Below are 14,122 nucleotides of genomic sequence, written 5' to 3' on the forward strand. Positions count from 1 at the left end.
TAAAGCAAAAAAACATATATTATGCAAGGAATCAGTATCAACGTGAGTAATATTTTCAGCAGCTCTTGACTACGGATTATACTAATATAGAATGTAGCCTTACCTACATTTCTTAGTTTCTACCATCCACATCACCACATTTTTAATTCATAAAAACTTACGTTCACTTTTACTTCATAAAGAGTGACATTCTAAAATCTAAAATGTTGAAAAGGTCTTTTTTCCTAAGCAAAACAAGTGGACATCTTATATCAGTATATTAAAAAAAAGAAAAAAGTTTTTTTCTAAAGCACAGAAATACTATAAGAAAGTTTCATTTTTAGACTTCATACTGTGGGGAATTTGAGCAATACAAAATGGAATCTAAATGTGTCCTATTTGACATTTTAGTTGACTCTAGTCATGGCTTTAAAAATTCCAATGTTATATACATAAGAAAATAGCATTAAAAAAAATAAACCATGGTTGAGATGTGAAATGCCGGGGGTAGTACACGAGAGCATCACAAGTTATTAGGAAGGGTCCAGTTCTTGGATTAGATGCTGATTTCAGGGATGTTTATTAACATCATCAGGACACAGCACTGTTATTTCATTCAAATTTTAATATTCTGAGTGAGCTGAAAAGGAGCCACCACCCCTTGAGCTAACTTTCCAACTGTGTGCTGGCAAGATAAAGAAAGCGCCTGGGCGCTGGCGGGCGATGGTGTCACAGGAGGCCTCTCATCTGGGCGTGGGAAGTTGTAGGTCTTCGGAATTTGGGGGCTTTCTTCCATGATGAATCCCAGCATTGGGACCCCACTGGCTTTCAACTCTATGTCCTGAATGTAAAGTGAGCATGAAGCCAGGACAGCTGGAATCTCCTTGATCTGACCTTTCTATCTTAAAGGGAAGACAGTGAGTGAGGTGAGTATCTCCTTCCTACTCTCTGCTCCACAGAGAGAGAGATTTAAAAAAATAAGATCAGTATTAAGTTTTAAAGAAAACTTGAGGAAAAACAGGTTGGTTCTGTATAAACATAGGTAGATAACTGAAAGATAATAAAATGACAACTACAATTTGTGAGTGCTCATGCTTTAAGAGGAACCACTGTAGGAAGTACAGAAGCCTCACTATTTAAGTGTGTTTGTACATGAGTGCCAACTGTCAGAGTGTGATAAGCCTAATATAAGAAATTTACTGGTAAGAATTGAAAGTAGAAAGAGACTCCTTATGGTGTATCATAATAACACCACTTAGCCCTATCAGATGACACAAATGAAATTTTGCATTGTTTAGATAAAAATAAAATTTCACTCAAATACACTTAAAAAATATACAGTGCCCATTTGGTTTAAAGCACCATGAATGACAGGCATGGTGAAGTGTTTTTAAATGTATAAATCATCCTTGCCAGGAAACAACCTACTACTGGCAAAGGAAATCTTTAATGAACATGGAACCACTAATTGTGAGGTCATATAGGACTTATAAATGGTCCAGAATTTGCAATGAGAATTCCAACAAGAGATATGCTACTTCTAGCTTAGGTAAAACTTGAGTAGAAATAAATGAAGAACTCTGCAAATATAAGAAAATATAAAATGCAATGTTTCTTTTCTTAACTTATTTAAAGGACAATTGTTTAAAGCAAAGAAAAATAACTGACAGGTGTCATTAGGCTTATAACATATGTACCAGTAAAATATATGATGAACTATACTACAAAGAATAGGAGAAGGGAGTAAACAGAATATTATTGTAAATTTCTTATATTTTATGTGATGAAGTATCATATTAATACAAGTGGGACAATGGTAAATTAAGGATGCATTGTAATCACTGAAACAAACACTAGAAAATAATACAAAGCTATAGGTATAAATTATTCTTTCAAAATATAGTATGCAAAATTAAGAATAGTTTTTCAGAAATACCACAGCAAACTAACATTTTAAAATAATACTAAGCATAGCTATTAATATAACATGATCTAACAATCACAAAGATATAGTGGAGACTAAATAAAAGTGATGTCATATATTCTTAGAAATTACTAAAATCAAGATTAAAAGATGAAGCAATGTAAAGTTAAAATCAAAGATTTCTGAAATCTGCCTGGATCAAGCGGTAGCCAGTAGACCCTGCTTGTGTTAAAGGCAGGCTATCAGAGCATCACTAGTTACTGAGTCCAAGCAGAACAATGCCAACAGTGAGAGGGGACACCCAGGTCACATGAATATAATGATGTTTGCGGCATATTAAAAAAGTATCAAAAAACAGCCTATGAAGACAAGTTTTCTAAAGTACAATCATTCAAATTCTTCTTTCTTAGAAATCTAAATGCACTCATTTATTTAATATGTATTTCATGCATGCCTGTTATATACCAGCTATGCTTCTATACTCTGAGGACACAGCAATAAGCACGACAGAAACCCTTCTCTCGTCTAGCTAATATCATTAATGATATGGCCAAATACAAGAAAATCATAGTAACTGGGTATTCATTTAAAAAAAAGTCTTAGAAAATGAGTTTCCTAAAAATAGACAGCTGATCACTTAGGGCTATATTGATGTGGCCAACGAAACTTTTCAGTCCATTCTTACCGGAATGTATACTAGAGTACTAGCAAACTGTATTACTTAAATTCCCAAATTTTCCCAAATTTCACAGCTCTCCTCCTTTTCTTTAAACAATCCTCCCTACCTGAAATGTTCTACCTTGCCCCTTTACTAATTTCCCTGTCCTTTCTCCATCTTACTCAAATTGCAGTCTTCCCTACAATCTTTCCTTCTGGATTCAAACCCATTTGTCTTTTGTATGCTGGTAGCAATTTGTTTGCACATCTTTTACAAATATATTGTTTGTATAATTAAGTATAAATTCCTCAAAAGAATTATTTAATTCAACTATGGACATGTCTCACTTATTTTTACATCTAATGCTTTTCAAGGCACCTAGTATAGTTTGAACATGCTAAACTTTCAATATGAAATTACTGAATTCAAATGTTATGTAAAAAACAAGACCCCAGAGTGAGCTTTCATTTTCATTTTATCAAAGATTGAGACATCAAAAAGAAAAGCTCAAAAGACTTGTAGAAATCATTAAGCCAGTCCTCAACCTTTCTTTCCTGCTCCAATACATTTGAGAAATATAACAGACTCCTCTTAGTAAAAGTGGCTCCTTAGGAAGTGCTTCTCAAGAGGCTCGTAGTTTAAAAAATAACAAAATTTAAAAACTTCCAAGTCACTTTAATGAGTCCCCAGGTGATAGTGAGATTCCCTGCTCCTAGAAATCCAGTCTCACAGCAGTTCTCACTCTACGGAATGTTTACACCACCACACAATGGAGAGAGAGAATAAAACAGGTTGGGGATATTTTCCAAAAACGTAAATTAAACAATGCATTGCATGACAACAGATGGACAGACAGATATAGATACATACATACATACATACATATGTGTATGAAAACTCTGCAGAAATGCAAGGGAGTGATAAGCACAAAGGTGGGAGGACAGGAAAACCGAGGGCAGGGCAGAGATGGGGTAGCAGAGGGAGGTGGGTTCAGGGTTTTGATTTTGTTGCATAAAACAGATATTCAAATATTTGCACCAAATACTACATAAAATTTAGAAATTATCCTATTGTTTTAATGTGTATTTCATTGTATGAAACTCTCTTCAAGCCTATTAGCAATTTTAAATTACCTTTCAATTAAATATTCATATTACTTTCTAATTTGTGTATTAACTTTTTAATAAATTTACACATTAATAAATAAAATGATACTGAGATCTAAATACACATTCCTTTATAATTACTTTTCTAAGTGCCTCCACACTCAGATCAGAAAATAATTACTTGCATGCTTCTCCGGTTTTTTATAATTTGTCTTTTATTACTGACTTTGTAATTCAGCTGAAACTACTTTTTAAAATTACTAAATTTTGTTTGGTTTTTTGAATAGGTTCTCACTGGGTGGCTTTGAACTTGAGATCCTTCTGTCTCAGTCTCCTGAGTGCTGGGATTACAGAAGTCTGCACCAATACTGTGTGCCCCCACATGGATAATGAGAAGCAAACAGCAGTATCACAAGTTATTATTTCACTGCCTTAAAAATTCTCTGCTCTACCAGTTTATCTCCATTACCCCTCAACCTTTGGCAGTGTCAGAATGACAAATACTTGGAATCATATAGCCTTTTTACATTGACTTCTTTCACTCAGCAATATGCATTTCACTTCCTTTCGTATTTTCATGACTCCAAAGCTCTTTTATTAGCACTAAATAATACTCCACTGGCTGGATATAACACAATTTATGTATTCACTCATATACTGAAAGTCACCGTGGTTGCATATGTTTTAGCAACTATGAATAAAATTGCTCCAAACTGTATGTGCATGTTTTTGTGTGCATGTAAGTTTTCAGTCTATTTGGATAAATACCAAGGAGCATAATTTCTGGATTGTACAGTAAGAGTAGTTTAGTTCTGTGGGGAAAAAAAAACAAACCCACCAAACCACCTTCCAAAGTGCCTGAACCATTCTGCATTCCCACCAGCAATGAATGATTTTGTGTTGCTTCAAATCTTTGCCAGCATTTGGTACTATCAATATATGATGATAAATATATTGTTTTTATGTTTATTTTTCATCTTCTTATCTGCTTTTGTAAGATGTCCATCCAGGACTTTTGCCGATTTCTAAATAGGGTTGTTCATTTTCTTATTGTTGAGTTTTAAATGTTCCTTGTTGATTTTGGTTAAAGTCCTTCGCAGAGTCATCTTTTGGAAAAATTTTCTCCTAGCCTGTGCCTTGTGTTCTCATTCTCTAGCCTTTGTTTTTCGCACAGTAGGAATTTTAAACTTTAATAGAGTCCGGTTTATCGATTCTTTCTTTCATCAATCCTGTGCTGTTGGGTTGTATCTGAAACATCACCAGACCCAAGGTCGTGTAGCTTTTCTCTTGCTACTTTCCAGGAGTTTAATATCCTTGCATTTTACACTTCAGTCTATGATCCAATCTCAGTTAGTTTTTTGGAAAGAGGCATTTAAACTCACTTCTTACAGTTGTTGCCAAAGTTCCAGCACCATTTCTTGAAAAAACTATCTTTGCTCCAGTGTGTTGCCTTGGCTGCTTGGTCAGAGTTCGGTTGACTATATGAGCCTATTTCTGGGCCTTCTATTCTGTTCCACTAATTTCTTTGTTCTTTCAAGTTAACTGCTGTATTCAATAAATACTGATTACCATCGTTTCACAGTAAGTCTTACATTGGATATTATCAATCCTCTGACTTTGTTCTTCAATGTTATGTTGACTAGTCTGCATCTTTTCCCTGGCTATATAGAGTAACTTGCTCAGATTTTGACTGGTGCTGCATTAAACCTATATATCAAAGTGAAAAGAATGGATGTCTTGGCAATACTGATCCCTCCTATCCAGGAACATGGACTGTCTCATCATTTATTTAGTTCTTCCATTACTATCATCAGACTTTAAAACTTCCTCACATAGATCTTGTACATATTGTACTAGATTTCTACTTGAGTGTCCATTTTGGGGGTACTAGTGTAACTGGGAATGTGTTTTTATTTTAAATTGTAATTGCTCATTGCTGGCAAGTTTTCTAACACTTGAGTATGATATGCCCCGGTGTACTTCTTCGGGCATTTTCCTCCCTCATGTGGGACAGGAGGGCTAGTAGAGACTGGAGTTGGGTATTTACCTTCCCTCAGGTATTTTGAGCTCTGATAACACCTGGGCTGTTTAGGCACCTAACCTGAGGAAGCCTAAAATAGTTTCTTCTGAGGGCAGGTCTTGTTAAGAACATAAAACTCTGGCATATTTGAGGAAGGTTCTTCCTCCCCTCAACCCACTCCATCCCCCCTCCCCCCTCTCCACGTACCAAAAACACAAAGGATTTTTCTCTGATATTCACATGAGATCCACTCAGAAACATGTGGGGAGCCCCTCTATAGCTGGGTTCTCCTGGAGTTTTTAATTCTCATAGTTGTCCACACAACTTGAATTCAGTTCAGGTTTCTCTGCTTGTGGGTTTTGATTCTACCTATTTCTATACTTTGTATCCACCTGGCTAGTCAATTTTTGGTACAGCAGCTTGCTCTGTGTTGCCTCAATTCTCTGGCAGATCTAAGAGTTATTTTTTGGTGAGTTTATCTTTTTATTTGTTATTAGGACAGAATAGTGACTCAGAAGCTCCTTACTGGAAAAGTGGGATTTCTTATGATACTAAATGAGATGACAATGTTTTTCCAAAGAGGCAACCAAATGAACCTGCATGATTTGCTCAAAGATTTCTTTCTTTACCAGCAAAATGTGATTCATTCTTAATCAGATTTTAAATTCTTATGGATATCATTAGCATTCATTTCTTTTGTCCTTTTATCTTTTAATAGTGCTTCAGAATTTCATTAAAACTTACATATGCAAACTATGTATATAAAAAGTACAACTGTAATTCTATGTTACTGTTGATTCTATGTAATTATTTCACATGTGAGTATTGTCTACCCAACAATATATATTGCCTTGGGGGGACTGGGGTTTGAACTCACATCTTCACACTTGCAAAGCAGGCACTCTACCACTTGAGCCACAGTGCCAGTCCATTTTGTTCTAGTTATTTTGGAGATGAGGGTCTTAAAGACAACTTGCTAGGCTGATCTCAAACCTCAGTTGTCCTGATCTCAGCCTTCCAAGGAGACAGGATTACAGCTGTGAGCCACCAGCACCTGGCTGTATCATCACTTTTTACAAGCATGTCATGTTTTAAACCTTCTTAGTGTCCCTAACAGAAAAGTAGATATACATACTGACTGAATACTCCCTAGTCAAGCCTGAGATACTAAGAAATGAGTTGGTGGCCGCCAGAAGTTGGAGGGAAGGGAGACTAGAGAGTCACTACTTGGTAAGTGTAGAGTTTCAGTTTCACAGGTTGAGCAGAGTCATGCAGATGGATGGTGGTGATGGTACACAATATTGTGAATGTGTTTATGTGGAATTATATGCACAAATGCTAAGTTTTATGTGTATTTTACTACATTTTAAAAAGTTTTTATAGGATGGGGAGAAGGAATAAAGCTAGTCTATAAAAGTAACAAATGATTGGCTGCTAGGTCTTCAGAAGGGTAAATCTGAACAATCCTTCATCAGGAACCTCCAGCACCATCAGAAGGCATCCACTTTCCACATGCGGACAATTCACAGCACAGAGGACTTAAGGAGATCTACTGCTGGGTTTTTGTTTGTTTGTTTTAAGCAAAGTATATTAAATTAAAAATAGGAAATAATAGTATATACCCTTCAAAGTTCCTGACAGCAAAACAGGTTGCACCGAACCCTTTATAGGGCTTTTGAAAATGCTTCTCTTTTTTAAAAAGTGAAGTGATTTAGTCTGTCTTCTGTGGCTAATAAACCAATACAACAGACTGGGTAAGTTATAAAGAAAAGCCTACTTTGACTCACTGTTCTGTTCCAACGTGGAGAGCCTGCATCTGCTGCTGGCCTTCTTAGTAGTAGAGTCCCTAGACAGTGCAGGATCTCATGGTGAGGGGCAGTGCCTGCACGAGATCGTTCCTCTTCCTGTAAAACCACCAGTATTCCCCAGGGGCCCCGCCCCAGGACCTTATCTCATCCTAATTACCTCCCAAGGCCCATCTCTGGGGAACGCAGCCAGATTAAGTTTCTCCCCTGTTAATATTTCAAAATAAGGATTAAGCTTCAATATGAATTTTAGAAGGGGCAAAACACATTCAAATCATAAACTTGTAAATCAAAAGGGTATTTCCAGACTTTAGAGTTGAAAGAATAGTTTGTAAAATAAAATGATGGGCAGGAAAACTGTTAACCTTTTATTTTTTAAGCAGATTTATTGATCTACAAATCCCATACATTGTAATTCCAAAATCTGAAATACATAATTCAATGGTTTTCAATATGTAACATTCTTAATTTTTAAAAGAGATAAAATGCATGTGACATAAAACTTGCCATCTTAACCATTTCCAGGTATTCAGTTTAGTGACATGTATTACATTTATGTATTAATGTTTTTTAACTATCACCAATATCTATTGTAAAACTTTTATCACCCTCAACTCTATTAACCATTAAGTAATGATTCCCCATTTTCCCTCCCCCAGCTCCTCAAACCTACTTTCTATTTCTATGAATCTGCATACTCAAGATATTTCACAAGTGGAATCACACAGACAATATGTGTCCTTTTGTGGGGGACTTAGTTCCCTTGGCATCATGTTTTCAGGGTTCACCCACGTTGTGGCAGGCATCAGGTCTTCAATTCCTTTACATATAATAATACATTTTAATAATATTCCTTTGCACATGTATATTGCACTTCATTTACTTGCAGATGAACATACAATAAGTGTCTGCTTCAATTTCTTTGAGGGGTATTACTAGATTACACTGTAATTCCATGTTTAACTTTTTAAGGGAAACACAAATTATTTTCCAGAGCAGCTGCACCATTTTACAGTTCACCAGAAATGTACTAGCATTCCACCTTCTCCACATCACTGCAAACACTGCTTTTCACTTTCTCTTTCTTATGGTTAAACCATACCCACAGGTGTGAAATAGTATCTCATTGTACTTTTGATTTAAATTTCCCCCAATGACTAACGGTTGAGCACTTTTTCATGTACTTATTGGGAATTTGTAGCTTTCTATTGGAGAAATGTCTAGTCAAGTCCTTTGCTCATTTTTTAAAACTGGATTGCTATTTTTGTTAAGTTGTGATATATATATATAAATACATAAATTCTAGATATTAATTAATCCTTTTGTAAACAGTTTCACCATTCTATAGGTTGTCTTTACCATTTCTGTTTCTTTTTTGTGCTTTTATTTTTGAGCAGGTTCTCACAATGTAGCCCAGGCCAGTCTTCTGAAGCTCCTGCTCAGCTTCCTGGGTGCTGGGCTCTTTACCCTCTCTTGATACTGTCCTTTGATACACAAAAAGATTTTAATTTTAATGAAGTATAATTTATCTATTTTCTCTTTTGTTGCTAATACTTTTTTTGTCTTACCTGAGAATCTACTATAAAATCAAAAGTCATGAAGATTACCTGTATCTTTTCTTCCAAGAATTTTAGCACTCTGGTTTTTACATTTTGGTCATTGGTCCATTTTGAGTTAGTTTTTGCACAAAGGGTGAGATGGGGGTCCAGTTTCATTTATTTTTACATGTATTAACCAAGTTATCCCAGTGCCATCTGTTAGTGACTCTGTTCTTTCCTGACTGAGTGGACTTGGCATGGTTGTTGAAAGTAAATTGTCCATGGCTACCATGGGGGGACTACTTCAGACTGCATGGTCAGGTTGCTATGGTAGTCATTAGTGACACTTACCAAATATTTTTAGTTGTCTCACGCACCAGTAGGATTGCACTTCCCCACTGAACTGAGATTAGGTGTGGCCATATGACTAGACTCAGTGATGGGATACAAGTAAAACTAATTTATGCCACCTCCACATTGGGGGATTTAAGAATCTCATTATGATTTGCTATGTTGTGTTTTTCTTTACACCACAGGTAGGGCAGTGCCCCCCTGGTGGTGGCTGAGTGAGGAAAAGCACAGCATACCTCCTTGCCAATCTATGGAGCTTGTGGAGTATGAGCAAGAATCTTTGTTTTAAGCCACTGAGACTTAGAAGTTGCTTGTATCCACAGCATAAAATAACGGAGCCTGCCTAGTATAAGAATTTAAGGTGATAATAAACAGGTTGGGTACCCCTTACCCTCAATACTTGAGACCAAAAGCATTTAAGATACTTTCAGAAAGTGTCTTGGGAATGAGACCCAAGTCTAAACATGAAACCATTTGTGTTTTATACATTGTGTTTTTTAGGTTATATACATAACCTAAAAATAATTTTTGTGTTGCCTGCATTTTGACTGCAATTCATCACCTGAAGTCAGGTGTGGAATTTTTCATGTCAGCACTTTAACTGTTTCTTATTTTGGATTGGAGATGTTATAACTGTTTCAGGCAGTTATATGAAGGGGAAGCATATGCAGAGACATAACTAAGAAAGAACCCAGCACGTCTGAGGTGCAGAAAGGACAGTGGCTGGGAGCAGTGGGAAAGAAGTAGCATGAAGAGAGGAAGAGGTATATTGGATCCATGTAGCAGCCAGGGCTCAGAGTCAGCAGTGGATTTCAACAGGATCTCAGCAGACAGACAGAACTTGCAGTGATTTCAAACAGGCTGGTCAGGAGGGGCACCAGGGTTAAGTAAAAAAACCCATATAATGTGAAGAGTTGGTAGTCCCTTCTTAGTTCCTGATGCTTGACCTCAGGCTCAGGAAAAAGACCAAAGAGTCTAAATAATATCTTTTTGGACAACTAAATGTTTCCAGAAAAGGATCTTCAGATGTTGACATTTGAAAGAACCTAAAGAAAAAGACTTATGGCCACCTTGCATGCCCACAGTAAAGCCTACATGATTTCCAGTTAGCTTTCTAGTATCTCTCCCTTAACTATGAAGAGCCAAGGACCACTACACATTTAAAAGTAGCTTCTCAGTATGAGAGAAAGAAGCCACATTAGAGGGGGGGAACTCAAATGAGAAAATGCAAGAATGGTAAACATCTTCAAAATATATAAAATTAACATCATGGAAGAGTTAAGAAATGGAATTGGATTTATAAACCATAAACAGGATATTACAAATAAGAATAGTCAGGAAAACTTAAAATATGACAAATAACAAATTGAGTTAATCAGTTAAAGGGCTAGAAGATAAACTTGAGGCAATTGCCCAAAAAGCAGAACAAAAAGACAAGAATTACACAGTAAGGGACAAAGAGGAAAGAAATTTAGGGTGATACGATTTCTGAGTAAGAAGAGTTTCAAAAGAGAAAATGGAGGAGAGAAAAACATTCAAGAAAAGTACATGTTACTGAAAAAAAGGGTATTTACAAATGAAAGGGTCAAATGCCCAACATACGATCAGAAGGAAAGCCAATGCACACATGTAAGCTCAAAGATCTGAACACTAGAAGCAAGAAGCAGGATTTCCAAGCTTTAAGGTGGTGGTGGCTGGCTCGAAGAGGTCTTAGAGTGAACTGGTACCAGATTTCCTAGTAAAGATGTAGAAGTTAAAGAATGATGGATGAGCACTTTCTGAATTCTGAGGGAGGAGGAAGAACCAAAATGAATCAGTAAACCAAGAGAAACGAAGGCCTGAGATCTTATCTTGCTCAGGAAACAGGACTCAACACAGGAAGTAGGCAAAAGGAGTTGCTAAACCAAAGCTTTTTAGTAGACCTTGAATAAATTCTAGTCCATGTCAGAGAAAAAGGATGACACCAGGAGGTGTCTCCATGGAGCAAAAAACTGCACCAGTTTTACTTTAGACACATCAAAAAATTCCTATTCCAATAAACATACAAACAACAAATTAGCTAATATCATACAAAAATCTAAAGTAAAATTCCGGCAAATGCAATCAACAGTGCATTAAAAATAGAGATGCTTTACTGCAGGAAATACAACAGATACAAAATGTGAAGATCCAGGGAGACACAATCACTTTTGCAATGCTGGAAAAACACTTGACAAAATTCAACGCACTTTCTTGTGAACACACTCAACAAATAAGAACTAAGGGATAGTGCTTTAAGTTACACATATTAACCTCAAAGCTATCAGAGTACGAGGAAATGTTAGGAAACTTTCTGCTAACAAGGAAAAGCTAAGAATCCTCACTAGATCCATTCTTATGATATGCCACTACGGATATTGCATAAGAAAAGGTAATCAGAGGAAAAACTGTTGGGGAAAAAAGTAAAACCATTTCCATTTGCAGATAGCACAGGTTATGATTGTGTATCCAGAGACCTCAAAGGTATGTAGAATACAATCAAGAGTCAGAACACTGAAATCATCACGTACTATAAGGATGCATAGGTAAATTTCATTAAAGCAGACAGTGGAAATATTTTTCCCATATGACTCAAGATCCAGAAGCAAAACTGATTAACCTGACTACCACTACAACCAACCATCATCAAAAACAAAAATATAAAATGTAAACAAGCAGCAAGATTAAAACTTTTACATGTCCAAACTGGGAGAGGTGGCACACACCGGTAATCCCAGCACTTGGGAGGTTGAGGCAGAAGGTTCACAAGTTCAAGGCTCACCTGGGCTACACAGCAAGCTCCAGGACTACAGACTCAGTCTCAGAATTCTTTTGCACATCCAAAATGTACAATATAAATGACAAGTTCAATAAGAAAACATACCACAAATGTAACTCTAAAACTTCAGAAAAAGCCAAAAATCCCAAAAGAAAAAAATGAGCAAAATATTTGGAGAGGCAGAAAACATAATGCAAAAGACCTACAAACTTATGAGTTCTCTCAAAATTAAAAAAGCAATTTTTAAACTACACTTAATATACTGTTTCTAAGTACTGGACTAGCAAAACTAGAAGAGCTGACAATATGCCCTATTGTCCAAGCTATAGAGAAACATGAATTTGCACATACCACTAGTGGGAACACAAAACATCACAGTTTTTATAAAGGGGAATATAGTAATAACCAGCAAAATTGCATATACATTTACTGTGACCCAGTGAGCTCACAGGGAAAAATGCACGTACAAAGTCACTTTGTAGCACTATTTGTAATCATGTAAATGAGAAACTGGTTGGACATTATTGGGCATGTGTGCAGTGGACTACGACACAGCAATAAACATGAATGAGGGAGTCATGCCAAATGCAACTAAAGAAAAAATAAAGTGAACTTCATCAAAATTAAAAACTTTTGTATATCAAAGGACATCATCAAGAAAGTGAAAAGACAACTACAGAATGGTCAAAAATAGTTGCAAATCACAGACCTCAGAAAGAACTTTTGTTCAGAATATACTTTTAAAAGTCTTATAACTCAACAACAAAAAGACAAATACCTCAAATAAAGCATAGACAAAGGATGTGAATAGTAATTTTCCCCAAAAAATACACAAATGGTCAAGAAACACAAAAAAAGATTCTCACCATCAGTAGTCATTTAGCGGAATACAAATCAAAATTATAAGACACCATTTACAGCCATTTGGATAGTTGTGACAACAAAAAAAAATTAAGACAATAACAAGTATGGCCAAAATGTAGTATCACACATTGCTGGTGGGATTATAAAACAGTGCAGCTGCTTACAAAAAGGAAAACAGACTTACTACAGGTCCCAGCAATCCAACTCCTATTCAAATGCCAAGGAGAGTTAAAAACCTATGTTCACACAGAAGTGAAACCTGGAGATAATCCAAATGTCCATCAAACATCCTAAAAAGGAATGAAGTGGGCCATGAGTGATGGTCCACACCTGTAATCCCAGCACTTGGGAAGCAGAAACAGGAGATCATGAGTTTCAGGCCAATCTGGCGTACATAGCAAGACCCTACCTCACACCACACACCACACACTATACACACACACACACACACACACACACAGGAATGAAGTACTGATTTATGCTACAACATGGATAAGCCTTACAAACATACGCTAAATGAAAGAAGCCAGACACAAAGGACCAACCTTGTATGATCCTGTTTAAATGAAATGCCCAGAATGGGAATCCCTGGAGACAGAAAGTAGATTAGTGGTTTCTGGGGCTAGCGTGAGAAGGGAGTGGGGAGAGACTGCCACTGGATTTGGGGTTTTTCTCTGGGGGTAGTGGAAATGTTCCTGAATTAGTGATGATGGGTGCAGCACTTAAATCACTGAATGCCACAAACAAAGCAGTCACCAAAGCCAACTATACATGTTACTTTGTTCAAGTGGGGAGTCAGCAGAGGACTATTTTTATATCTTCTATTAAAGATAACCAACTTACAAAGTACTTTCAAACTATCATTATTGATTTTTTAAACTATGTTATTTTAAAATATATTGTCCTTCCTCTAACTTCCCTACCCATAAGAAAGTAGCTGTTGTACTGATTTAACCAACTTTTTAAAAAAAAATTACTATTTTGGAAATTTCTAAGCATTTAAAAATAGCATTATATGAATCTTTTGTTACAGTAATTTATTAATTTTTTGCCATATATTTTAAATCTAAATCATTTTCC

The 14,122-nt window shown here is 36.2% G+C and overlaps 1 protein-coding gene and 1 long non-coding RNA gene across 10 annotated transcripts in view; one reads left to right on the forward strand and one right to left on the reverse strand.

Annotated features, from left to right (window-relative positions):
- The window catches only part of Zmynd11 (zinc finger MYND-type containing 11), a 91,031-nt gene that overhangs the window by 60,209 nt on the left and 16,700 nt on the right, over positions 1–14,122 (reverse strand). The window lies entirely within an intron of this gene.
- Positions 672–4,385, forward strand: LOC141417556 (uncharacterized). Its single transcript, XR_012442204.1, has 2 exons — positions 672–905; positions 3,955–4,385. It is a non-coding gene; the product is annotated as an uncharacterized lncRNA (long non-coding RNA).

Source organism: Castor canadensis, chromosome 15 (genome assembly GCF_047511655.1).
Source record: "Castor canadensis chromosome 15, mCasCan1.hap1v2, whole genome shotgun sequence".
In the NCBI taxonomy this organism is placed as follows: domain Eukaryota; kingdom Metazoa; phylum Chordata; class Mammalia; order Rodentia; family Castoridae; genus Castor; species Castor canadensis.